This window comes from Jaculus jaculus, chromosome 13 (assembly GCF_020740685.1).
Source record: "Jaculus jaculus isolate mJacJac1 chromosome 13, mJacJac1.mat.Y.cur, whole genome shotgun sequence".
NCBI classification, from domain to species: Eukaryota; Metazoa; Chordata; class Mammalia; order Rodentia; family Dipodidae; genus Jaculus; species Jaculus jaculus.
In genome coordinates this window covers 27,431,350-27,457,871 of record NC_059114.1, presented here as the reverse complement: position 1 = coordinate 27,457,871, position 26,522 = coordinate 27,431,350, and the positions used below count along the sequence as shown (strand labels likewise).

Genomic DNA, 26,522 nt, shown 5'->3' with positions numbered 1-26,522 from the left:
TTTAATCCCAGCACTCTGGAGGCAGAGGTAGGAGGATGGCTGTGAGTTCAAGGCCGCCCTGAGAGTACATAGTGAATTCTAGGTCAGCCTGAGCAAGAAAAAGTGTGAGTAAACTCAAAGTTAACCTACATTATCACATTGTTTACACCACTATTTACCATTCAAACAACAGAAAGGAGGTGGAAATTTAGGGATTGGAAAGGAAAGAAAACAAAAAAGCACTTTTTAGCATTTATTCATCTCCACTATGTACAGCTGTGTTCAGGAAAGGCTTTTTTTTTTTTACTCCTCTGTGCAAGAATTCTTTTGTATATAAAAATTCTTTTGTATATAAAACTTTGAGAAATGAGGCAGAGGTCAGAGGATTGCTGTGAATTCGAGGCCAATCTGGGACTACAGAGTGAATTTTAGCCAGGGATAGAGTGAGACCCTACCTTGAAAAATCCAACAACAAAACAAAACCCCCAAAGTGTTTTTATTTATTTATTTATGAAGGTAGAGAGAGAGGGAGGCATGTTAGAGCCTCTTGCCACTGCATACAAACTCCAGATCCGTGCACCACTTTGCATACCTGGCTTTACATGGGCTAGTACTGGGTTATTAAACTGGGCCATCGGGCTTTTAACCACTTCACATCCTATTTAAATTAAAAAAAAAATATTTAGGCTGGGCATGGTGGTGCACGCCTTTAATGCCAGCACTCGGGAGGCAGAAGTAGAAGGATTGCCGTGAGTTTGAAGCCGCCCGAATTCCAGGTCAGCCTGGGCTAGAGTGAGACCCTACCTCGAACAACCAAAAAGAAAAAGAAATTATTGGTTGGATTCAAGTCAGTGCAATCACCAGTTTTACAACTATTTTGCTTTATTGGTTAAAAAAAAATCATAGCTTGGTGTGGTGGTACATGCCTTTAATCCCAGCACTTGGGAGGAAGAGGCTAGGAGGATCATCATGAGTTTGTGACCACCCTGAGACTACATAGTTAGTTCCAGGTCAGCCTGGGCTAAAGTGAAATTCTACCTTGAAAATCTAAAAAAAAAAATCACAGAATCTTGGGCGGAGAGATGGCTCAGTGGTTAAGGCACTTGTTTGCAAAGCATAATGAACCAGGTTCAGCTCCCCAGTATCCACATAAAGCTAGATGTATAAAGTGGAACATGTATCTAGAGTTCTTTTGCAGCAGCTAGAGGCCCTGGTGTACCCATTCTCTCTCTCTCTGTGTGTGTGTGTCTCTACTTGCGAATAAATAAGTAATTATTTTTAAAAAGTCACAGAATCTTGCCGGGCATGGTGGTGCATGCCTTTAATCCCAGCACTTGGGAGGCAGAGGTAGGAGGATTGCCATGAGTTCAAGGCCACTCTGAGATTCCATAGTGAATTCCAGGTCAGCCTGGGCTAGAGTGAGACCCTATCTCAAAAAAAAAAAAAAAGTCACAGAATCTTAAAAATGTTTGTGATAGGGGCTGTAAAAGTGACTTTGTTCAGCCCCCTCAGTGCAAAGTACCATGTATTCAAAGCACTAGCCTATTTAGAAGGCTCTAAATACACTTTAAATTATGATGTGTGACACTCAGCTGCTACTGTTCTTTGTTAACTGACTATACACAATACTGCTTTTGTTGTCACACTCTTTGAGAAATGATCACGAGAACCTAAATTTAGTAGTCATTTTTCATCATTTTGCTTATTAAAAATTCCAGCCTGGCCAGGCATGGTTAAGGCTCATGCCTTTAATCCCAGCACTTGGGAGGCAGAGGTAGGAGGATCGCTGTGAGTTTGAGGCTACCCTAAGACTCCATAGTGAATTCCAGGTTAGCCTGGGCTAGAGTGAGACCCTACCTTGAAAAATCAAAAAAAAAAAGCCTTAACCACTAGGCAATCCCTCCAGCCTTTGAGTGATATATTTTAAATGTTAGGGATGAAGATACCTGAACAAGTTACCAGGCTTTTTTTTTTTTTTTTTTTTTTTTTTAGGCAGGCTGTAGTCTCAGGGTGGCCTTAAACTCACCACCCAAGAACATGTTTTAATATATATATTTGAGAGAATGGGCATTCCAGAGCTTTCGGTCACTGCAAACAAACTCTAGACACTTGCACTATCTTATGCATCTGGCTCTATGTAGGCACTGGGGAAATCAAACCTCTTTCCTTTGGTTTTGCAGGCAAGTACCTCAGCCGTCTCTCCAGCCCTTGTTTTTTTTTTTTTTTTTTTTTCTTCAAGATTTATTTGCAAGCAAAGAGAGAGAGAGAGAATGAGACAGAGAGTGAGAGAGACAGAGAGAATGGATGCACCAGGGCCTCCAGCCACTGCAAATGGACTCCAGATGCATGCACCACTTTGTGGTCTGGCTTTTTGTGGGTTCTGGGGGATTGAACCTGGCCCTTTAGACTTTGCAGGCAAGTGCCTTAACTGTTGAGCCACTCCCCAGCCCCGTGCTTTTTAAAATATTTTATTTTTATTTATTTGAGAGAGTGAGTGTGAGAGAGAATGGGTGCACCAGAGACTCTAGCCAACAAACTCCAGACACATGCACCACTTTGTGCATCTGCTTTTATGTGGGTACTGGGAAATCGAGCTTGGGTCCTTTGGCTTTTTAGGCAAGTGCCTTTAACCGCCAAGCCATTTCTTCAACCCTGTGTTTAAATATATATATATATATATATATATATATATATATATATATATATATATATATATATATATATATATGTAAATGCATATATATTCACTTTTAAATTAATCAATTTATCTATTAACAACTTCCATTATTCCACTCTCCATCATATCCTCTACCCCTCTCAATAAGTCTCTCTTTTATTTTGATGTCATCATCTTTTCCTCCTATTATGATGGTCTTGTGTAGGTGGTATCAGGCACTGTGAGGTCATGGATATCCAGGCCATTTTGCGTCTGGAGGAGCACATTGTAAAGAGTCCTACCCTTCCTTTGGCTCTTACATTCTTTCCACCACTTCCTCTGCAATGGACCCCGAGCCTTGGAAGGTGGAATAGAGATATTTCAGTGCTGAGCACTCCTCTGTCACTTCTTCTCAGCACCATGGTGCCTTCTGAGTCATCCCAAGGTCACTGCCATCTGAAAAGAGAAGGTTCTCTACTAAAAGTCAGAGTAGCATTAATATATGGGTATGAACGTTAAGAGAAGTATTAACTGGGCAGTTTGATGAGCATAGTATACATTTAGCCAGACAGCAGTAGACGTTACACCCCTAGAGCTCATGACTACCCTTGATTTAGGTTTTCAGTATCAGGGATGTATTCCCTCCCATGGAGCGGGTCCCGAGTCCAATAAAATGGCAGTTGGTTTCCACCATGACAGACGTGCCACTATTGCACCCCTTGGCTCATTTGGTTTCTTTAGCCCTGTTTTTGTTTTTGAGTCAGGGTCTCACTCTCCAGTCATGGCTGACCTGGAACTCATTCTGTGCAGCTGGCTTTACATGGATAGTGGGAAATCAAACCTGGGCTGTCAGGGTTTGCAAACAAATGCTTTTTACCTTTGAGCCCTCTCTCTAGCCCCCCAGCATTCACTTTTTTTTTCAACTTAAAAATTATTTATTTATTTACTTGAAGTAGAGAGAAAGAGAGAGAGAGCAAAAGAGCAAGCCAGCCTCTAGCCACTGCAAACAAACTCCAGACTCACGTGCCACCTTGTGCTTCTGGCTTTATGTGGGTACTGGGAAATTAAACCTGGGTCCTTTGGCTTTGCTAGCAAGTGCCTTAACTGCTAAGTCATCTCTCCATCCAATGAAAAATTTAAAATGTATTTATTTGTGTGTGTGTGCATACCAGGGTCTCCTGTTCCTGCAATGCAATGCCCATTTGGCTTTATATTGGTGGCTGGGAAGTTAAGCCTGGATGCGCAGACTTTGCAAGCAAGTGCTTTTAACCACTGAGTCATCTTCCTAGACCCAGTTTACTTATTTATTGGTTTTCTGTTATGATTAAGGCCTGGGCTACCATAAACCTAATACTATTTAGTTACCTCTATTGGTTAGTGATATGATTTGGGATATGGGTGTAGCTCATAGGTGAAGCCTAGCATTTGTGAGGCACTGGGAACAAAATAAAATAAAAAGCAGTTTAAACTTTTACTTACTTTTCAAAAAAAACTTTTTTTTTTTCAAGGTAGCCCAGGCTGACCTGGAATTTACTATGTAGTCTCACTGCGATCACCCTCTCTGCCTCCTGAGATTAAAGATGGGTGCGACCACGCCCAGCTTTTTCTAAACTTTTAAAAATTTATTTCCAGAGCCGGGCGTGGTGGCGCACGCCTTTAATCCCAGCACTCGGGAGGCAGATGTAGGAGTATCGCTGTGAGTTTGAGGCCACCCTGAGACTACATAGTGAATTCCAGGTCAGCCTGAGCTAGAGTGAGACCCTACCTCAGAAAAAAAAAAATTTCAGTGGGGGTGGGGGCAGGGTTGGGGGTGGAGAATGAATGAACACACCAGGGCTTCTGGATACCCCCTTTTTTTTTTTGAGGTAGGGTCTCACTCTAGCCCAGGCTGACCTGGAATTCACTTCTGTATTCTTGGGGTGGTCTTGAACTCACAGAAATTCTCCTAACTCTGCCTCCTGAGTGCTGGGATTAAAGGTGTGCACTACCATGCCCAGCTTATCCCTTATTTCAAAAAAAGTTGTGTTTTTTTTTTTTTTTTTTTTTTTTTTGCTTTTTCAAGGTAGGGTCTCACGCTGGTCCAGGCTGACCTGGAATTAACTATGTAGTCTCAGGGTGGCCTTGAATTCACGGCAATCCTCCTACCTCTGCTTCCCAAGTGCCAGGATTAAAGGTGTGCACCATCATGCCCGGCTAAAAATATGTTTTAAATAATTTATTTATTTATTTATTTACTTAACAGAGAGAAAGAAGGAGAAAGAGAAGGAGAGAGGGAGAGAATGGGTACACCAGGGCTCCAGCCCCTGCAAACAAACTCCAGATGCGTGGACCCCCTTGTGCATTTGGCTAACACGGGTCCTGGGGAATCAAACCTAGGTCCTTTGGCTTTGCAGACAAGCACCTTAAATGCTAAGCCATCCCTCCAGCCCTAATCCCTTACTTTTTAATTTCAAGAGAAAAACAACTGAAAAAAATCAGTATTGGCTGGAGAAATGGCTTAGGGGTGATGAGCATATAATATACATTTAGCCAGACAGCAGTAGACGTTACATCCCTAGAGCTCATGACTACCCTTGTTTTAGGTTTTCAGTATCAGGGATGTATCCCTCCCATGGAGCGGGCCTCCAGTCCAATTAGAAGGCAGGTGGTTTACTCCATGACAGATGTGCCACTATTGCACCCATTGGCTCATTTGGCCAAATATAAGACTTGCAGTGTCCACTGTTGAGTATCTTCACTGGTGATTTCTCTTTCTCCCATTGAACTGCATGCAGAATGGCTTCTTCCAGCTTTCTGTCATCTGGTCTACATGGAGGAGGTTATCAGCTTAGTTCCAGCAGGATTTCTCAGTGGCCTTGCAGCCCAAATATGTGACCTTCCTCTGCTGGAGGGATGGCTTAACAGTTAGGCGTTTGCCTGCAAAGTCAAAGACCCAGGTTTGATTCCCCAGGACCCACGTTAGCCAAATGTACAAGGGGTTGCACAGGTCTGGAGATCATTTGCAGTGGCTGGAGGCCCTGACGTGCTTATTCTCTCTCTCTCTCTCCCAAATAAATAATTAAATAAATAAATTTTTTAAAAAGTGAAACCTGGGCTGGAGAGATGAAGGGGTGTAGAGTGTGGTGGCACTCTGCCTTCAATCCCAGCGTTTGGGAGGCTGAGGTAGGAGGATCACTGTGAGCTTGAGGCCAGCCTGGGACTACATAGTGAATTCCAGGTCATCTTGGGTAGAGTGAGACACTGTCTCAAAGAACCAAAAACAAACAAAAAAAATAGTACTAATATGTGATAGATAAATCAATATTTAATTTAATTTAATTATTTGAGAGAAAGAAAGAGGGAGAAAGAGGAAATGGGCACACCAAGTCCTCTAGCTACTGCAAACAAACCACATGCATGTGCTGCCTTGTGCATCTGGCTTTACATGGGTACTGGGAAATCAAACCCTGGGTCCTTAGGCTTTGCAGGCAAATGCCTTAACTGCTGAGCCATCTCTCAAGCCCAACACCCCAAATCCCACACACACATAACTTTTTTGTTTGTTTGTTTTTTTCGAGGTAGGGTTTCATTCTAGTTAAGGCTGATTTGGAATTCACTATGTAGTCTCAGAATGGCCTCGAACTGACAGCAATCCTCCTATCTGTGCCTTCTGAGTGCTGGGATTAAAGGTATGTGCCACCATGCCCATCTTACATAATTTTAAAAATATTTATTTTTATTTATTTATTAGAGACTGACACAGAGAAAGAGAGATTGGGAATGGGCACACAAGGGCCTCTAGCCACTGCAAATGAACTCAAGATGTGTGCGCCACCATGTGCGTCTGGCTTATGTAGAACATGGAGAATTGAACCTGGGTCCTTAGGCTTTGCAGACATGTGCCTTAACTGCTAATCCATCTCTTCAGCTCCATGTGATTAGTTTTTAAAGGTAAAGTCTTGCTCTAGCCCAGGCTGACCTAGAATTCACTATGTAGTCTCAGGGTGGGTTTGACTTCACAACGATCCTCCTACTCTGTCTCCGGAGTGCTAGGATTAAGGGTGTGTGCCACCAAGCCTGGCCAAACCAATATTTATTTTTTTTCTTTTCAAATTTTTTTATTAACTTCCATGATTATAAAAAAATAATCCCATGGTAATACCCTCCCTCCCCCCACTTTACCCTTTGAAACTCCATTCTCCATCATATCCCCTCCCCATCTCAATCAGTCTCTCTTTTATTTTGATGTCATCATCTTTTCCTCCTATTATGATGGTCTTGTGTAGGTAGTTTCAGGCACTGTGAGGTCATGGATATCCAGGCCATTTTGTGTCTCAGTGCACGTTATAAGAAGTCCTACCCTTCTTTTGGCTTTTACATTCTTTTTGCCACCTCTTCCGCAATAGACCCTGAGCCATGGAAGGTGTGATAGAGATTAGCAGTACTGAGCACTCCTGTCACTTCTTTTTAGCACCATGATGCCTTCTGCGTCATCCCAAGGTCACTGCCATCTGAAAAGAGAAGATTCTCTACCAAAAGTGAGAGTAGCATTAATATAAAGGTATGAACATTAAGAGAAGTGATTACTGGGCAGTTTGATAAGCATACTATATACATTTAGCCAGACAGCAGCAGATATTACATCCCTAGGGCTCATGATTACTCCTGTTTTAAGTTTTCAGTGTCACAAACCAATATTTAAAAATAAAATTTATTTCAGAGAATGGATGGGAGTGCCAGGGTCTCCTGACGCTGAAATGAACTCCAGATACATGTACTACCTTGTGCATCTAGCTTTATGTAGGTTCTGGGGAATTGAACACAAGGCATTACGCTTTGTAAGCAAGTGCCTTTAACTGCTGAGCCATCTCCACAGTCCCAAACCAACATAAACTTAATAGAATGAGTTGCACTCTGCCATTAATATTTGCCTAATCCTATGGCATTTATGACTACATAGGGTAGCTTTTATAAAATTTAATTTTTGTCTGAGCATGGTGGCTCACACCTTTAATCCCAGCACTCAGGAGGAAGAGGTAGTAGGATTGCTGTGAGTTCAAGGCCACCCTGGGACAACATAGTGAATTAAATTAAAAAATTCACTTTTGGGGGGCTGGAGACATGGCTTAGTGGTTAAGGCACCTGCCTGCAAATCCAAAGGACCCAGGTTCAATTCTCCAGGACCCACATAAGCCAGATGCACAAGGTGGTGCATGTATCTGGAGTTCATTTGCAGTGGCTGGAGGCCCTGGCCTGCCCATCCTCTCTTTGCCTCTTTCTCTTTCAAATAAGTAAAATAAAAAATAATAATAAAATAAAATTTAAAAATTAACCCCCCCCTTTTTTGGCTTTTCAAGGAGGTCTTGCTCCAGCCCAGGTTGACCTGGAACTCATTATGTAGTCTTAGGCTGGCCTCAAACTCACAGCAATCCTACTACTTCTGCCTCCCCAAGTGTTGGGATTAAAGGGGGGCACCACCACACCTGGCCTTTTAAAATTTGTATTTATTTTGGTATTTTGAGGTAGGGTCTCACTCTAGCCCAGGCTGACCTGGAATTTACTATGTAGTCTCAGGCTGGCCTCTAAGTCACGAAGATCCACCTACTTCAGCCTCTCAAATGCTGGGATTAAAGGCCTGGGCCACTGAGCCTGGATTCAGCCTTTTTAAAAATTTTTGAGACACGTTCTCAAGTAGCCCAGGCTGGTCTTAAACCTACTATGATGTCCTTAGTTTTTTTTTTTTTTGTTTGGTTTTTTTTTTGTTTTTAGAGGTAGGGTCTCACTGTAGCTCAGGCTGACCTGGAATTCACTATGTAGTCTCAGGGTGGCCTCCAACACACAGCAATCCTCCTACCTTTGCCTCCTGAGTGTTGGGATTAAAGATGTCCTTAAAGTTTTAAAAATATTTTTATTTAGTTATTAGGGGAGAGAGAGAGACAGACAGACAGACAGAGACATCGAAAATGGACAAGCCAGAGCCCCCAGCCGCTGCAAAGAACTTCAGACCCAGGTGCCATTTTGTGCCCCTGGCTTTATGGGTGCTGGGGAATGGAACCTGGGTCATTAAGTTTTGCAGCAAACCATTTCTCAAGCCCCTGACCTTGAATTTTTTATTTTCCTGCCACCACCTCCCTAGTGCTAGGATTACAGGTTTGTCCCAAAGACTGTTAAGGTGGTGCTGGTGATTGAGTTCAGGGCTTTATGCACGCTAGGCAAGCAATCTACCAACTGAGTTATATCCCCAGTTTATTAAAGGCCGAATAATGTTCAGATTAGGGAGTAAATTATCCCTCTCAGATTAGGAATCCGAATATTGAATCCCAGGGGTACTATCACCACTAATCTTTTCAGTTTATAAATTAGGCCCAGGTGGAGTTAGGTAATAGAAATTTTGTGTGTGTTGTTTCAGACTTGGAACGGGCAGAGCTTAGAGATAAATTCACTTTGTTAAGGACGTCGTGCATTTTCAATGTAGTTTCCCTTCCCCTCTTCTGTACAGGCCTGTTTGTCCCAGCAGCGTGAAGCTTTGAATTAAGATCAATAAGGGAATTCTCTCCTAAGGGAAAGGAGGAGGAAGCGTGAAGCCACTCATTCATCCCTGAGTTGGCAGCAAAATCCTGGGCTGCCTTGACAGCTGCAAATTTCTGCTTGGGGCTGCTCAACTTCTGGGGTTGCCATGGTCCATGGGAGTGAAATGCTGGCCGCCCTCTGCCACCGCGGCCGAGCCGGCTGTTGCAGCATCCTCTCCGGTCTCATCCAAAGCTTTTACAGGAGATTCGGGGCGGGGGGACGGGACATTAACCTGGGCTTCTGTCCAAAGGACTGGGATGAATAAAAAGAGGCTTTTTCTTAAACCAACGGAGGCAGCCCTGGGCTCCTTTCAAAGGATTTTTTAACCCTTAGTGTTTTCCCCGGGCAGCAGAGATGATTCTTCCATGGCTTAAATCTGCTTGTGGGCATCTTCTTCCAACTCGTTTCCAAGAATTTCTCCCTCTTCTCTGGCGGGAAGGAGAGGGCAAACTGACAAACCGGCCCCTGGTCGCGGGCGGCGGTCAGGACCCAACGGAGCTCTCTAGAGTGACTTGCAGATTCTGGGAGGAAGGCTTTGCAGGAAACCGGGAACGAGTCGAAATGATACGGCGCCCCTTCGCGCAGGCCTCTCGGCTTGCCGTGGCGCCCCGTTCCCCAGCGTCCGGGGCCTCGCGGGCACTGGGCAGCGCTGCAGGGTCCAGGCTCGTCCGTCCGGGGTCCTAGGGTGGGTGGGGGGCCAAACAAAGGAGCGCGGCGGGCGGCGGGCGGCGGGCGGCGGGGCGCGGGGAGGAGCCCAGCGAGCGAGCAGACGAGCGGACGAGCGGCGTCTTCCCCGGCAGCGCGCGCCCGCCCGCCCGGCCCCGCGGTGGCGCCGCCGCCGCGTCACGCTCCTCCCCGCCCCGAGCCCACGAGCCGCGAGGCGGGAGGCGGCGGCCGCGGCTGGTGCTGCAGTGGGGCAGGTGGCGGAGAGCGGCGGCGTCCGAGGCGGTGAGTGGGTCGCGCGGGCCTGTCCCCTTCCCCGTCTTCGCGCGCTCCTGGGCCCCGCGTGCCCGGCTGTCCCCCGGAGGAGACGCCCGAGCCCGCAGCGGCCGCCGACCCGGAGGCCGGGCTCCCTGAGGTGTCTTCCCCCGGAGCCGGGCGGGGATCCGGCTGTGTCAGCACCCGGCCGGCCGGGCCTGCCTTCCCTTCCTCGGCCCGCCTCAAGATGGAGCGGGGACTCCCCGCCCGCGTCCTCTCCTTCGCGCTGCGCCTTGCGGGCTGGGGCTGGGGCCGGGGCGCTGCGGCCGCCCCGACCTGTTGCCCCCCGCCTCCCCGGGCGCTGCCGCCCGTCGCCCGAGCCTCTCCTCGGGCCCCGGGGCGCCGGCGCGGTGTCCGCGAGCCCGGACGGAGGGCGCCCGGCCCTGCCCGGGGTCGCCTCACGGGCCCCGGCTTTTGTTTGCCGGCCGGGCGAGCGGGGCGGCGGTTGTCGGAGGCGGGGGAAGGCGAGGCAGGGCCACCTCTCCGGAATCGCCGCGGCGGGCCCGACCTCCTTCCGCGGCAGGGGACTGGCGCGGAAGACATGACACTTGTTCAGAGGCGGTTTTCCAGCAGAGCCGACCGTCCGCTTCCTAGAACGGAGGTCTTGCATTACGGAGGGGGAAAAAACCCCACAATCGGATCCCCATGCTGGGGTAAATCCCCAAGTCAGTCGTCTCTCCACTTCATGTGGCTTTTCCATCTGGCCGGAACCGCGCGCCACCCCCTCCTCCCTTCGCGGCCCCACCTCTTCGGCATGAAGAAATTACACGTTAAGTCTGTAATCGGTGTGGATACCTGTTTTTAGCAAAACTTGGGCGCCAATTACTGTTTTAAAAAAAGAAAGTGCAGAAGATTCTGTAATTTATTCTTTCTTTCCGTGTGTGTCAGCAGCCTGGCTCCCTTCCTCTTTTAGGTCAGGACTGTGTCTAACCTGGTTGGAGCGCTGTCAATATCAGTGCTGTGGCTGCTACTGCTTTTATGGTTCTGATTCTGGAATTTTGTTATCCTTACTAGTATCAACAGTGTCTGTAAGTCAGGAGAGCACTGTTTGGCTTGTCGATTTAATGATAACCTTTTGCAAGAGTCCTCAGGTATGTTGCTCTTCAGCCCTGGGGACATTTTTTTTCTCTTAAATAATAACAATTAACATTTATTGAGGATTTCTTGTGGCCAGCCTCTGGGCAAGCCTTGTATGTATATTATCACATGTAATCTGCCCAACCCAGTAAGGGTGCTGTCATTATTCCTATTTTACAGACAGGGCATTGAAAGGTCAAGTAACTTGAGAGTCACCCAGGCCAGTAAGTGATGTTGGCAGGATTGATTCTCAGGTCTTCGTTTTGTGCTTAGTTATTTTGTCAGTTCAGTGAATATGTAGCAGAGAGCAAGACTATTTTTTTGGAGGGGGGAGGCTTTCGAGGTAAGGTCTCACTCTAGCCCAGGCTGACCTGGAATTCACTATGGAGTCTCAGGGTGGCCTCGAACTCATGGCAATCCTCTTACCACTGCCTCCCGAGTGCTGGGATTAAAGGTGTGTGCCATCACGCCCAGCTATTTTTTTAAAATATTTATTCATTTGTAAGCAGAGAGAGATAGAAGAGAGACAGACACAGAGTATGCCAGGGCCTCCAGCTGCTGCAAACAAACTTAAGATGTATGTGCCACTTTGTGCATCTGGTTTTATGTGGATCCTTAGGCTTTGTAGGCTGAAGAGATGGCTTAGCAGTTAAGGCGCATGCCTACGAAGCCTAAGGACCCAGGTTTGATTCTCCAGGTCCCACGTAAGCCAGATGCACATGGTGGTGCATGCGTCTGGAGTTTATTTGCAGTGGCTGGAGGCTCTGACCTGCCATGCTCTCTCTCTCTCTCCCTACTCTCCGTTTCTAATAAATAAATAAAAATAAATCTTTAAAAAATTATTTATTTGAGAGCGGGAGAGACAAAGAGAATGGGTGCACCATGGCTTCTAACCACTGCAAACGAACTCCAGATGCAAGTGCCAGCTTGTGCATCTGGCCTACATGGGTATTGGGAAATCAAACTCTACTCCTTAGGGTTCACAGGCAAGTGCTGTAGTGGCTAAGTGATCTCTGTAGCCCCCCACCCCCCTTTTTTTTTGAGGTAGGGTCTCACTCTAGCCCAGGTTGACCTGTAATTTACTATGTAGTCTCAGGGTGGCCTTGAGCTCACAGTGATCCTCCTACCTCTGCCTCCCGAGTGCTGGGATTAAAGGCGTGTGCCACCATGTCTGGCCTAGCCCCCCCTTTTTTTAACTTAAAAATTATTTTTATATGAGAGAGAGAGAGAGAAATTGGCAGGGAGGGACGGAGGGAGAGAGAGAGAGAATGGGTGCGCCAGGGCCTCTAGCCACTGTGATGAACTCCAGATGCACGTGCCACCTTGTGCATCTGGTTTACGTGGTTCCTAGGGAATCAAACCTGGGTCCTTTCGCTTTGCAGGCAAGTGCCTTAATCACTAAGTCATCTCTCCAGCCTCCCCCCTTTTTAAAAATTACTTCAAAGAAAGTGAGTGATTGCATGAGGGAGGACTTCGTCCAGTTGTTGAGGCTTAGAGAAGGTGGTTGTATATGTTCCACTGGTCCTTAGTTCAGAGAGGTAAATACTGAAACTGGGAGAGACCTGCATTGGTATCTGTCTGAAGATAAAGATTGTGCTGTTCCTTTTATTATTATTATTATTTATTTTTGAGAAAGGGACAGAGAGAAAAAGAGAGAGAGAGAGAGAGGCAGAGAGAAAGAGAAAGAATGTGTGCGTCAGGGCCTTTCAGCATCTGTGAACAAACTCCAGATGTGTGTGTCCCCTTGTGCACATGTATGACATTGCATATTTGCATCACTTTCTGGGTACATGGGACTGGAGATTTGAACATATGTTATTCGGTTTCACAAGCAAGTGCCTTAACCACTAAGCCATTTCTCCAGCCCGCCACTCCTTTTTGAAAAAAAAAAAAAATTGGTGTGTTGTGTGGGTGAGAGTTCACACATGCCATGGCACACAGGTGGAGGTCAGAGTACAACACTGGGTGTCAATCCTTGCCTTTCACCTTGTTTGATGCAGGGTAGTAGGATCTTGACCTTTTGTGGGTTCTGTCTCTCCCTCATCTCATTGTAGGTGAGCTCACACATCCAGCCTTACATGGGTTCTAGAGATATGAACTCAGGTCTCTTGTAAAACAAATGATTCACTGAGTCATCACCCCAGCCTCTGTTTTGGGGGGGAGGGGTGGAGAAGTTAAAGCAGAGTCTCACATAGCCCATGCTAGTGGTGAACTCCCCATCTTCCTGCTTCCATGTGCTTAGTGTTGGGATTGCAAGTGTCTACCACCACACGTGTTTTTGTTTTTGTTTTTTGAAGTAGGGCCTTGCTCTAACCAAGATTGACCTGGAATTCACTATGTAGTCTCAAATTGGCCTCAAGCTCACAGTGATCCTCCTACTTCTGCCTCCTGAGAGCTGAGATCAAAGGCATGTGCCATCATACCCAGCCTTTTGCTTTAAATTATGTGTGTGTATGTGTGTGTGTATGTATGTATGTATGTATATAAAACCCAGGTGTGGTGGTACATGCCTTTGATCCCAGCACTAGGGAGGTAGAGGCAGGAGGATCGCCGTGTGTTCGAGGCCACTCTGAGACTACATAGTAAATTCCAGGTGAGCCTGGACCAGAGTGAGACCCTACCTTGAAAAACCAAAAAAAAAAAAAAAAAGTGTGTGTGTGTGTGTGTGTGTGTGTACACACATACATACACACACACATATACACACACATATATAATTTATACGTGTATATAAATTATATATATAAAGTTTTTTTTGAGATAGGTTCTCACTCTAGCCCATGCTGACTTAGAGTTCACTATGTAGTCACAGGGTGGCCTTGAACACTCTTCCTACTTTGTCTCCCAAGTGCTGGGATTAAAGGCGTGTGCCACCATGCCTGGTTTCTTGCTTTAAAAATTTTTTTTTTGTTTCCTTTGCTTTAAGTTTTTAATAATATTTATTTGAGGGCTGGAGGGATGACTCAGCAGTTAAAGGCACTTGCTTGCAAAATCTGATGTCCCTAGGTTCAGTTCCTCATTACCCATATAAAGCCAGATGCACAAAGTGGTGCATGTGTCTGGAGTTTGTTTTGCAGTGCAGGAGGCCCTAGAACACCCAAACTCTGTCTCTCTCTCTGCTTGTCTCTTTCTCTCAAATAAATAAAAATTATTAAAAATTTTTTTTTTGTTTTGTTTTTTGAAAGGTAGGTTCTCACTCTAGCCCAGGCTGACCTGGAAGTCACTATGTAGTCTCAGGATGGCCTCAAACTCATAGTGATCCTCCTACCTCTGCCTTCCGAGTACTGGTATTAAAGAGTGCTGTGCGCCACCACACCCAGTTCAATAAAATTATTATCATTATAATCATTATTATTTATTTATTTATTAATTAGAGACAGAGAGAGGGAGAAAGAGTGTGTGAGAATGGTCATGCCAGGGCCTTGAGCCACTGCAAACAAACTCCAGATGCATGTGCTACCATGTGCATCTGGCTTACGTGGGACCTGGAGAATCAAATCTGGGTCCTTAGGCTTCACAGGCATGTGCCTTAACTGCTAAGCCATATATCTCCAGCCCCCACTTTTTTTTTTTTCTGTTAGGGTTTTACCCTAGCCTAGGCTGACCTGGACCTCACTATGTAGTGTCAGGGTGGCCTTGAACTCATAACAATATTCCTACCTCTACCTTCTGAGTGCCAGGACTAAAGGCATGTGCCACCATGCCTGGCTTCAATTAAGTTATTTTTAAAAATAAATAGAGAGATTGTGATGGGGAGGCAATATGATGGAGAATGGAATTTCAAAGGAGAAAGTGGGGGGGGGGGGGGAGGGAACTAACATGGTATTTTTTTTATAATCATGGAAAATGCTAATAAAAATTAAAAAATAAAGAATACAGAAAAAAAAATAGAGAGAGAGGGAGGGAGGGAGGGAGAAAGAGAAAGCATGAGAGCACCAGGGCCTCTTGCCACTGCAAATGAATTCCAGACACACCACTTTGTACATCTGGCTTTACACGGGTACTGGGGAATGAATAGCTGGCAGATAGGCTTTTCAAGCAAGTCCTTAACCTCTGAACCATCTTCCTAGCAAATCTAAATTGGTTTTTACATTTTGCTTTTAATTAATTAATTAATTTGAAAGAGTGAGAAGAAAAGGCAGATAGAGGAAGAGAATGGGAGTCTGGAGTTCCTTTGCAGTGGCTGGAGGCCCTGGAGTTCCCATTCTCTTTATCTCTTTTTCCCCCCTCTCTCTCTTTCTCTCTCTCTTTCATTTACAAATAAATAAAAATGAGCCAAAAGAAAAAAATTTAAAAAAAGATATATCTCAGTATTAAAAGATACAGAACAATGCTGGACGTGGTGACGCCTTTAATCCCAGAATTTGGGAGGCAGATGTAGGAGGATCTCTGTGAGTTTGAGGCCACCCTGAGACTACATTGTTAATTCCAGGTCAGCTTGGGCTAGAGTGAAACTCTTCCTAAAAAAAAAAAAAAAAAAAGCCATGTTATTCATCCATCTGTCCATCTAATGGATGGGCATGAAACCCAGGCAAGCACTCTTAACATGGCTGGCTACTTTTTCTTTTTCTTTTTTGGTCTTTTTGAGGCAGGATATCCCTCTAGCTTAGGTAGACATGGAACACACTCTGTAGCCCCAGGCTGGCCTCAGACTCATAGCTATCCTCCTACCTCAGCTTCCTAAATGCTGGGATTAAAGCTTTATGCCACCATGCCTGGCTTTTTTTTTTAAACTCTTATTGGCAACACAATATGCCATGAACATAATTCCTCTCATTATCCTCCTTTGTCCCCTTAACCTACTTCCCTCCACTATTTATTTTATTTATTTATTTCAGAGAGAGGAGTAAATATGCAGAGAGAGAGAGAGGATGGGCGTGCCAGGGCCTTTGCCTCTGCAAACAAACTCCAGATGTGTGCATCTGGCATACGTGGCTGCTGGGGAATCAAACCTAGGTCCTTTGGCTTTGGAGGCAAGTGCCTTAACTGCTAAGCAATCTCTCCAGCCTCCAATATTTTTCTTTTAAAATCTTTTTATTTTATTTATTAAAGACAGATAGAGGGAGAGAGAGAGGGGCAAACAGAGAGAAAATGGACACACCAGGACCTTCAGCTGCTGCAAATGAACTCCAGACACATGCACCACCTTGTGCAATTGGCTTACATGGGTCTTGGGGAATTGAACCTGGGTCCTTCGGCTTTTCCAGCAAGCACCTTAACCTCTAAGCCATTTCTCCAGTGCCCCCTTTAAAGAAATTATTTATTTATTTATTTGAGCGAGAGAGGGAGAGGGACACAAATAGAGGAGAGAATGGGCGTGCCAGGGCCTCTAGCCACACTGCAAATGAATTCCAGAGGTATGCACCACCTTATGCATCTGGCTTACATGGGTCCTAGGGAATTATCCTGGGTCCTTTGACTTGTCTGGCAAGCACCTTTACCTCTAAGCCATTTCTCCAACCCCCCCTTTTAAAATTTTTTTATTTATTCATTTATTTATTTGTTTGAGGGAGGCAGATAGAGGAGAGAATGGGCATGCCAGGGCTTCTAGCCACACTGCAAATGAACTTCAGATGCATGTGCTACCTTGCGTACCTGGCTTATGTGGGTACTGGGGAGTCAAACCTGGGTCCTTAGGCTCTGCAAGCAAGTGCCTTAACTGTTAAGCCATCTCTCTAGCCCTCCTTTTTTTTTTTTTTTTTTTTTGTATTTCAAAGTAGGGTCCCTCTTTAGTCCAGACTGACCTGAAATTTACTATGTAGTTTCAGGGCAAACTCAAGGCAGTCCTCCTACCTCTTCCTCTCAAGTACTGGGATTAAAGGTGTTTTTTTTTTTTTTTTTTTTTTTTTTTTTAAGTAGGTTCTCAATCTAGTCTAGGCTGGCCTGGTACTTACTCTGTAGTCCTAGGCTGGCCTTAAACTCACAGAGATCCTCTTACCTCTGCCTCCTGAGGACTGGAATTAAAGACATTAAAGACATGCATGACCACACCTGGGCATTCCCTGATCTATTTTGATATCATCATTTTTCCCCCTTTTATTATGCAAGTCTTGTGTAGGTTGGGACAGCCATTGTCAGGTCATGAATGTCTCAACCACTTTCTGTCTGGAAGACTGTATCGCAAAGCACTCCTCCCTTTCCTTTGACTCTTAAGATCTTTCCCTGAGCCTTAGATGGTTTGACAGAGATGTCTTTCTCAGTACTGAACACCCCACTATTTCTTCTTCACAGTACTTTGATGAGTTTTGAGCCTTCCCAGTGACCACTGCCATCTGAAAAGAGAAAACCTAAAGTAAGATGAGGGTTGGAGAGATGACTCAGTGGTTAAGGTGCTTGCCTGCATAGCTTAATAACCTAGGTTTGATTCCCCAGTACCCACGTAAAGCCAGATGTACAAAGTGGCACATACATGAATCTGGAGTCTGTTTGCAGTGGCTGGAGGCCCTCGTGTGCTCATTCTTTCTGTCTCTCTCTCGTCTATCTCTGCTTGCAAATAAATAAGTAAAAAATATTATTGTTGTTATTATTATTATTATTGGTTTTCTGAGGTAGGGTCTTGCTCTAGCTCAGGCTGTCCTGAAATTCACTGTGTAGTCTCAGGGTAACCTCAAACTCATGGGAATCCTTCTACCTCTGCCTCTCAAATGTTGGGATTAAAGGTGTGTGCCATCACGTCTGGCTAAATAAAACTTTTTAAATTGAGACTAGCATTAATATATGAACATAAGTATGTAGAGGGCAGTTTGGTGGATATACCAAATGAGCCAGACAGTATTACTAGTTTCCCCCCTAGGGCTTATGAATTCCCCAGCCTTGGGGTTTTGATTAGGTTCCCTCTAATGGAGTGGACCTCAAGTCCAATTCAAGAGCAGTTGGTTTCCCCCACAACAGACATGCCACTATTACACCATTTGACACATTTGGCCTGGCTGGCCAGGCATGAAGCTTTCAAGGTCCATTGCTGCCTAAGACTGTTGATAACTTCCCCAACAGGCTGCATATCTCTTTCCAGCATAATGACAACTAGTCAACAGGAGGAGGCTTCCAGTTCAACCCCAGCTTGATTTCTCAGTGACCTACAGCCCAAACATATGGAGTCTTCAGCACTAGGACCTTACCTTCTAGTTATGGTGGGCAACCAAGAGCCTTGGCAGTGGCTTGTAATGTTTTGGGTGTATCAGGGGCTTCCCTGGCTAACAACTCACTGGAAGAAATCTCTTTTTGAACTGGGCATGGTGGTGCACACCTTTAGTCCCTGTACTGGGGATGCTGAGGTAGAAGGATTGGTTAGTTTGAGGCTAGCTTGGGGCTACAGAGAGAGTGCTAGGTCATCCTGGGCTAGTGCGAGACCCTACCTTGAAAAACAAAAACTTTTTTTTGTGCAGGGTGGAGATATAGCTCACTAGTTAAAGGTGTTTTTTTGCAAAGCTTGACAGCCTGGGTTTGATTACCCAGTACCCACATAAAGCCAGATGCACAAAGTGGCACATGCATCTGGAGTTCATTTGCAGCAATAGGAGGCCCTGGTGTACCCATTCTCTCTCAACCTCCTTTTCTCCAATAAATATTTTTTAAAAATTGGCGTATATGTGGTATGGTGTGTGAGGTGGTATGTTTAGTATATGTACATGTGTGTGCAGATACATGTGCCTTATGCTCATAGTAGAAGCATGTGGAAGCCAAAGGAGAACTTTTGTTGTCTTTCTCTTTTTGCTTGTCCTCCTTTTTCCTTGAGACTCAGCCCAGAGCTGCCATTATCTCCATTTAGTGTGGAGAGATGCCTCAGTGGTTAAGGTACTTGTCTGTAAAGCCTAAGGACCCAAGTTCAGTTCCCCATTACCCATGTAAAGCCAAATGCACAAAGTGGCACATGTGTCTGGAGTTTGTTTACAGTGGCTGGAGGCCCTGGCATGCCCATTCTCTATCTGCCTGTTTATCTCTCAAATGAATATATATAATTTCATGAAGGGGCCTGGAAAGATTGCTCAGTGGTTAAGGCACTTGCCTTAAAAGCCTAAGGACCCAAGTTCAATCCCCCAGTACCCAAATAAAGCCAGTTGCACAAAACGGTGCATGCACCTGGAATTTGTTTGCAGTGGCAAGAGATTGGTGCATCCATTCTCTCTCATATCCATCTGTATCTCTCTGCTTGCAAATAAATAAATAAATAAATAAATAAAATATTAAAAAATTTAAAACAAAAGAATTTCAGGGAAGAATAACATCTTCAGATTTCAAAGGAGGGAGGGAGGGAAATATAAAGAGAATGGGTATGCCAGGGCCTCCAACTGCAAAGGAACTTCAGATGCATGCACCACCTGAGCATCTGGCTTTGGTGGGTACTGGGGAAACCTGGGTCCTTATGGCTTAATAGCTAAGCCATCTCTCCAGCCTTCCCCCTTTTTATTTTTTATTTATTTGTTTTTGGTTTTTCAAGGTAGGGTCTCACTCTAGCTCAGGCTGACCTGGAATTCACTATGGAGTCTCAGGGTGGCCTTGAACTCGTGGCAATCCTCCTACCTCTGCCTCCCAAGTGCAGGGATTAAAGGCATGTGCCACCATACCTGGCCTACCCCCCTTTTTAACAAAAATATAGATTTTTATTTATTTATTTGAGAGGTAGAAATAGGGAGAGAATTTTTATTTTATTTATTTGAGAGAGACAGAGCAAGGGAAAAAGAAAGGGAGAAGGAGAGAGAATAGGCGTGTCAGAGCCTCCAGCCATTGCAAATGAACTCTAGACACATGCGCCACCTTGTGCTTATGGCGTACGTGGGTACTAGGGAATTGAACCTGGGTCCATAGGCTTCACAGGCGTCTTAACTGCTAAGCCATTGCTCCACCCCTCCTTTTTTTTTTTCCCCCTTGGTAGATTGGCAGACTGTACTTAACGAACCTTGAATTCGGCTAGGACATTTGGGTTAATATGCTGGTCCTGGCATGAGGTATCAAGAAGTCTTGGCCACAATTAATTAAATAAAATTTTTTTTTAACTACCCTTCCCAAGGTAGGGTTTCCTAGCTCAAGCTGACCTAGAATTCACTATATAGTCTCAGGCTGTTCTGGAACTCACAATGATCCTCCTGCCTCTGCCTCCCAAGTGTTGGGATCAAAGGCATGCGTTACCACACCTAGCTAAGAGTTGTGTTGTTTTTTTTTAAATCTCCATCTGGTACTTCTAGAAGGACAGATTCCATTAGCACTAATGCAATGGATAGGTCTATTTTCTAGTTGTTTATTGTGGCCCAGCAACAACATCTTAAAACTATTCTTTAAAAGGGGGTTCCAAGGTACTAACACATGATGTATCCATAAAAAAATGTTATTAATAATAACTAAATAAAATTAAAAAAACACATTTTTTGCAAAATCTTTGTAAACAGGAAATAGTCCTATTACTCAGTCCCTGTTGGAAAGCTTGTCTGGCGCCCTAGTCCTTGGGTAAATACCTGTTCTATCACTGCTCCCAGTTCCTCCCCTTTTGTTGAATCAGGGTCTCATGTAGCTCCAGCTGACCTCAAACTTGATATATAGTGAAGTTGACCTTGAATTCCTGATCTTTTTGCTTCCACCTCCCAGTTACTGGGCTTACAGGGTCTGTGTGGTGGAAAGACAGGGCTTTGTGCTAGACAAGTACTCTACCAACTAAGCTGTATCACTAGTGCCTCCACATTTTGTATGCATGTGTGTGTGTGTGTGTGTGTGTGTGTGTGTGTGTGTGTGATGGGTGGTATATGCTCGTGTGTGCACAGATGCAGAGACCAGAGGAGAATGTCAGTTGTCTTTCTCTTTTTTCCTTTTTAAATATTTAGTTAATTAATTAATTTTTTTATTTACAAGAGGAGAGAGAGGAGAGAGAGGAGAGAGAGAGAGAATGGGCTTATAGCCACTGCAAACAAACTCCAGATGCATACGCCACCCTATCCACCTGTCTTACATGGGTACTGGGGAATTGAACCTGGGTCTTTGGGCTTTGCAGGCAAGCACCTTAACTGCTAAGCCATCTTTCCAGCCCCCCCCACACCCCATTTTTTTGGTTTGTTTTTCAAGGTGGGGTCTTGCTCTGGCCTAGGCTGACCATGGCGATCCCTCCTATATCTGCCTCCTGAGCACTGGGATTAAAGGTGTGCACACCACATCTGGCTTGTGGTTTGTTTGTTTGTTTGTTTTTTAATAGGTAGGGTCTTGTTCTAGCCCAGGCTGACCTGGAATTCACTATGTAATCTCAGGGTGGCCTTGAACTCATGGCAGTCTTCCTATCTCTGCCTTCCTAGTGCTGGGATTAAAGGCATGCCTGGCTCATTTTTATTTTTAAAATTTTTATTTATTTGAAAGAGAGAGAGAAAGAGGCAGATAGAGAGAGAATGGGTGCATCATGGCCTCCAGCCACTGTAAATGAATTCCAGGTGCATGTGTCACCTTGTGTATCTGGCTTACGTGGGTCCTGGGGAATTGAACTTGGTGCTTTGGCCATAGCCAAATGCCTTAACTGCTAAACCATCTCTCCACCCTAAATATTTTTTAAAGACAAAATACATGCTAATAGTATGCTACCATTAATGATAAAAAGGGTATAAAGGGGCTTTGGAGGTAGCTCAGTTGGTAAAATGCTTGCCTTGTAAGCATGGGGAACTGAATTCCAGGCCAGTGAGAGATTCTGACTCAAAAAGAGGTGGACAGGGCTGGAGAGATGGCGTAGCGGTTAAGCGCTTGCCTGTGAAGCCTAAGGACCCCGGTTCGAGGCTCGGTTCCCCAGGTCCCACGTTAGCCAGATGCACAAAGGGGCGCACGCATCTGGAGTTCGTTTGCAGAGGCTGGAAGCCCTGGCGCGCCCATTCTCTCTCTCTCCCTTTATCTGTCTTTCTCTCTGTGTCTGTCTCTCTCAAATAAATAAATAAAATTTAAAAAAAAAAAAAAGAGGTGGACAGTATACCTAAGATTGACATCCAAGGCTGTCCTTTAGCCTCCACATGTATACTCACATACAATCCATATGCATTCATTAATATATGTGCACATGCGATGAACATGCATATACATACATATTCATACAACACTTACATACACATGCTCAAAATAAAAGGCTAGTTGGGCATGGTGGCACACACCTTTAATCCTAGTATTTGGGAAGCAGAGGTAGGAGGATTGCTGTGAGTTTGCAACCAGCCTGGGACTACAGAGTGAGTTCCAGGTCAGTCTGGGCTAGAGTGGGACCCTACCTGGGAGAAAAAGGGGGGAGAGATAGGAGAGGCTGGGGAGATGGCTCAATGGGTAAGAGCACTTGCTTTGCCAGCATGAGGACCTGATTGATCACAGCACTCCTGTAGAAAGCTAGGTGTGGTTGCACATGACTGTAACGCCAGTGCCAAGGATGGAGACAGGTGGATTGCTGGGGTTCCCTGATCAGCAAGTCTTATGGAAAGACAGGGACCTCCCTGGCCAACAACTCACTGGAAGGTATCCCATACTTTAAAAAAATTTTTTTTTGTTTATTTTTATTTATTTATTTGAGAGCTACAGACAGAGAGAAGGAGGGAGGGAGGGAGAAGAGAGAAAGAGAGAGAAAGAGAGAGAATGGGCACGCCAGGGCCTCCAGCCACTGCAAATGAACTCCAGATGCATGTACCCCCTTGTCCATCTGACTAATGTGGGTCCTGGGGAATTGAGCCTCAAACCAGGGTCCTTAGGCTTCACAGGCAAGCACTTAACCACTAAGCCATCCCTCCAGCCCAAATATCCCATTCTTGACACTGAAAATTTTCTAGTAACAATCTATGGCTTCTGGGTGCACCATTGTCCAAAAATGTAGGTTTCCATGTGACTTATTCATACCATCTTAGATTTTGATTAACCCTCTCCCCACTCTTCCTTTACTCAATCTGTTCAAAAAAGTCTTTAAAAGATAGTTATAGTTCAGCTCCATAAGTTTATTCTATTATTTAAATTGGAATGGGAAACAGTGACTTTTCCTTGTTTGAGGAATCAAAGCTTTCTTGCTGCCATGTTTTATAAAGTTGATTTTGAGCAGGAGTGTCTTGCCATTATTGGAAGGGCATATGTTTAATGAACAGTTGTCAGCAAAGAACTTGTAATTTATGAGGAGTTAAATATTCTACATGAAAAAGCAACTCGTGCTCCTGTCAGAACTTGTGCCTTGCCAACTTGCAGGCCCTTTTCTATGTCAGGCTTCTTTCCCACAGTTTAATTAAAGGTGGAGTTTTCTTCCTAAGATCTGGTAGAACTTTCTGTGTGTGTCTGTAGAGAAGGTTACCTAAAACAGGTGAACATAACCAACATAAAGATTTAGATTTAAAATTCAGACGAAACCAATTCTTAGTTACCACAGACAGACACCATGTAGGTTGCTTGTTCAGAAACTGTCCTATGGATTTGTAAGTGTGTTTAGTAGACTGATTATAAAGAGAGAGAAAAATCCCCAGCAAGTCCTTGATTTTTCTGTAAGTTGTTTGTGTCCTATTCTTGTTCAGAAAAAGCAGTTCGTATGCTTTTGCTTTCGGTATGGGTCACATGTGACTATTTAAGGTCAGGCAAGAGTATGCCTTCTTTTATTCCTTTACGAAGATAGGGACGGAAGACAAGTTTAATGTACTTGAGACTTATTCTTTTCACCTTCCTGATGTATATTACAGATCAGAAACTATATTCAATTTTACATTCTCACTCTCTAAGCTAGTGTTATATGTCAGAGTCACAAAATTATAGGAATTTTGGAGAATGTTTGCGTAAATGAGCAAAATAGTTCAAATTATTTAGCTTTGTATGTTCCCTTTATTATTTTTTATTTTATTTTATTTTTTTTGCAGAGGGAAGAACTTTGGGAGGCTGTTTATTTTTGTGTATGTAAGTCATAAGTCTTTACTCCACGGAGCTATGCAGACATTCATAGGCAGTTGTATCATAGTCCAGTGTCCCCTCTTTAAAAAAAAAATCATTGTCTAATGACTCAGCCCTCTGCCTGGGTTGGTTTTTAACTCCCTCCCTCCTTTTAAAAACGGTTCTGGAAAAAAAAAAAAAAAAAACGGCTCTGGGTACAGTTTGTACTCTGTACTGTGTTATACACACAAAGTTTAAAGCCATAATTTTCAAGTACAACATAATTTTTCAAAGGATTATGTCTACTGCTTTGATGAGAAGATGTTAAGCTTTCTCTTTATTGTCAATGTCTTATTATATGATATTCTCAAACCAACACTTAATGCTGACAGGTGGATTTTACAAATGGCTCTGTAAGGGCTTTATTATTTAGAAATGGGAAGACTCCCTTGTAACACCTTATGAATTAAGGAGCCAATTAATTTTCCAACCCTTACTAGCTTGTGTTGGTCCTTTAGGGTCTGGATAGGCTCTTCACATTGATTGTTTTAGTGACTCTTGTGTACTTTCATTTCTTCTGCTTTGTCTTTGCTGGAGAGAGAAGTGGTTTGCTTCTTTTAAAATTTTTTTAAAATTATTTATTTATTTGCAAGCAGATGGAGAAAAAGAAGAGAGAGAGAATGAAAATGTGCATACCAGGGTCTCTATCCTCTACAAATGAACTCCAGATGCATGTGCTACCTTGTGCATCTGACTTACGTGGGTACTGGGGAATCAAACATAGGTCCTTTGGCCTTGCAGGCAAGTGCCTTAACTGCCAAGCCATCTGTCCAGCCCTTTTTACTTATTTTATTTTATTTGAGACAGAGTGAGAGAGAAAGAGAGAATGCATGCATGGCAGAGCCTCTAGCCACTGTAGGCCAACTCCAGACACCTGATTTATGTGGGTACTGGGGAATTGAGCCTGGGTCATTAGGCTTTGCAGGCAAGTGCCTTAACCACTAAGCAATCTATTTCTCTAGCCTGGGCCTGTAATTTCTGGTTTTGAGAGGTAGGGGCAGGAGAATGAGATGTTTAGGGAAATCCTTGGCTATATAGGGAGTTTGAGAAAGGGAGGGAAGGGGAAAGAGCATGGAGGAAGGAAGGGAGGAAATGAGAACACAGTAAATTGTAAGAAATACAGCAACCTTTTGGGCTAGGGATGTGGCTCAGTTGGCGGAGTGCAGTGAATAATCCAGGCCTAATGTCTGTTGTACCTATAATCCTAGCACTAGGAAATGGGAGGCAAGAAGATTAGGAAGGAGTTCAAGGTCATTTTCACTAATAAGGAATGTGAGGCCAGCCTGGGAGATATGTCTCAAAAAAAACCAAGATAGAGCCAGGTGTAGTGGCGCACACCTTTAATCCCAGCAGTTGGTAGGAGGCAGAGGTAGGAGGATCACCGTGAGTTTGAGGCCAGCCTGAGAATACAGAGTGAATTCCAGGTCAGCCTGTGCTAGAGTGAGACCCTACCTCAAAACAAACAAACAAACAAACAAACAAACAAACCAAGATAGAAATGCCTTAGCAGTTAAGGTGCTTGCTGGTAAAGCTAAAGGACCCAGGTTCAGTTCCCCAGTAACTACATAAAGTCAGATGCACAAGATGGCACATGCATCTGGAGTTCATTTGCTATGGCTAGAGGTTCTGACATGCCCATTCTTTCTTTCTATCTGTCTCCTTCTTATCCTCCTTCAAATAAATAAGTAAAATAGTGTTTTTTTTTAAAGCATACAACTCTTATTTTTGGTTATTTTAAAGACAGTGTTTCATATAGCCCAAATTGGCTCTGAACTGTTGATCATCTTTTCTCTGTCTTTTTTTTTGTCTGATTTATTTTTATTTATTTATATATTTGCTAGAGACAGAGAGAGGGACAGAGAGAGAGAAAGAGAGAGCGAGAATGGTTATACCAGGGCCTCTCCAGATGCATGCACCACTATGTGCATCTGGCTTACGTGGGACCTGGAGAATCAAACCTGGATCCTTAGGCTTCACAGGCAAGTACCTTAACCACTAAGCCATCTCTCCAGGCCTTCTCTGTCTTTCTGATTACTGGAATTACAGGCCTGTGCCACCATGCCTAATTTGGTGGTTATTTTCAAACTAGACTAAGATGATGTTTTTTACACTTTATATGAAAAATTAAATAGCAGTAGTTTTTTTTTTAAGGCAAGAGCCTAAACTGCTGAACTAACTCTCCAGCCTCCCCCATATTTCTTTTCCTTTTTTTTTTTTTCTTTTTCACTCTATCCTAGGCTGATCTAGAATTCACTCTGTACAGTCGTACAGTCCCAGGCTGACCTTAAACGCACAGAGATTCTCCTACCTCTGCTTCCTGAGTACTGGGATTAAAGGTATGCACCATTACACCAAGCCTGATAATAGTTTTTACTTTTTTTTTTTTTTA

At 44.3% G+C, this 26,522-nt stretch overlaps 1 protein-coding gene across 16 annotated transcripts in view; it reads left to right on the top strand.

Annotated features, from left to right (window-relative positions):
• The first annotated feature begins 10,051 nt into the window (after positions 1-10,051).
• Positions 10,052-26,522, top strand: part of Clip1 (CAP-Gly domain containing linker protein 1) — a 149,965-nt gene continuing 133,494 nt past the window's right edge. For all 16 annotated transcript variants that reach the window (XM_045132049.1, XM_045132044.1, XM_045132042.1 and 13 more), the window contains exon 1: positions 10,052-10,132. The gene's annotated coding sequence lies outside the window, so the exon portion shown is untranslated. The remainder of the gene's footprint in view (positions 10,133-26,522) is intronic.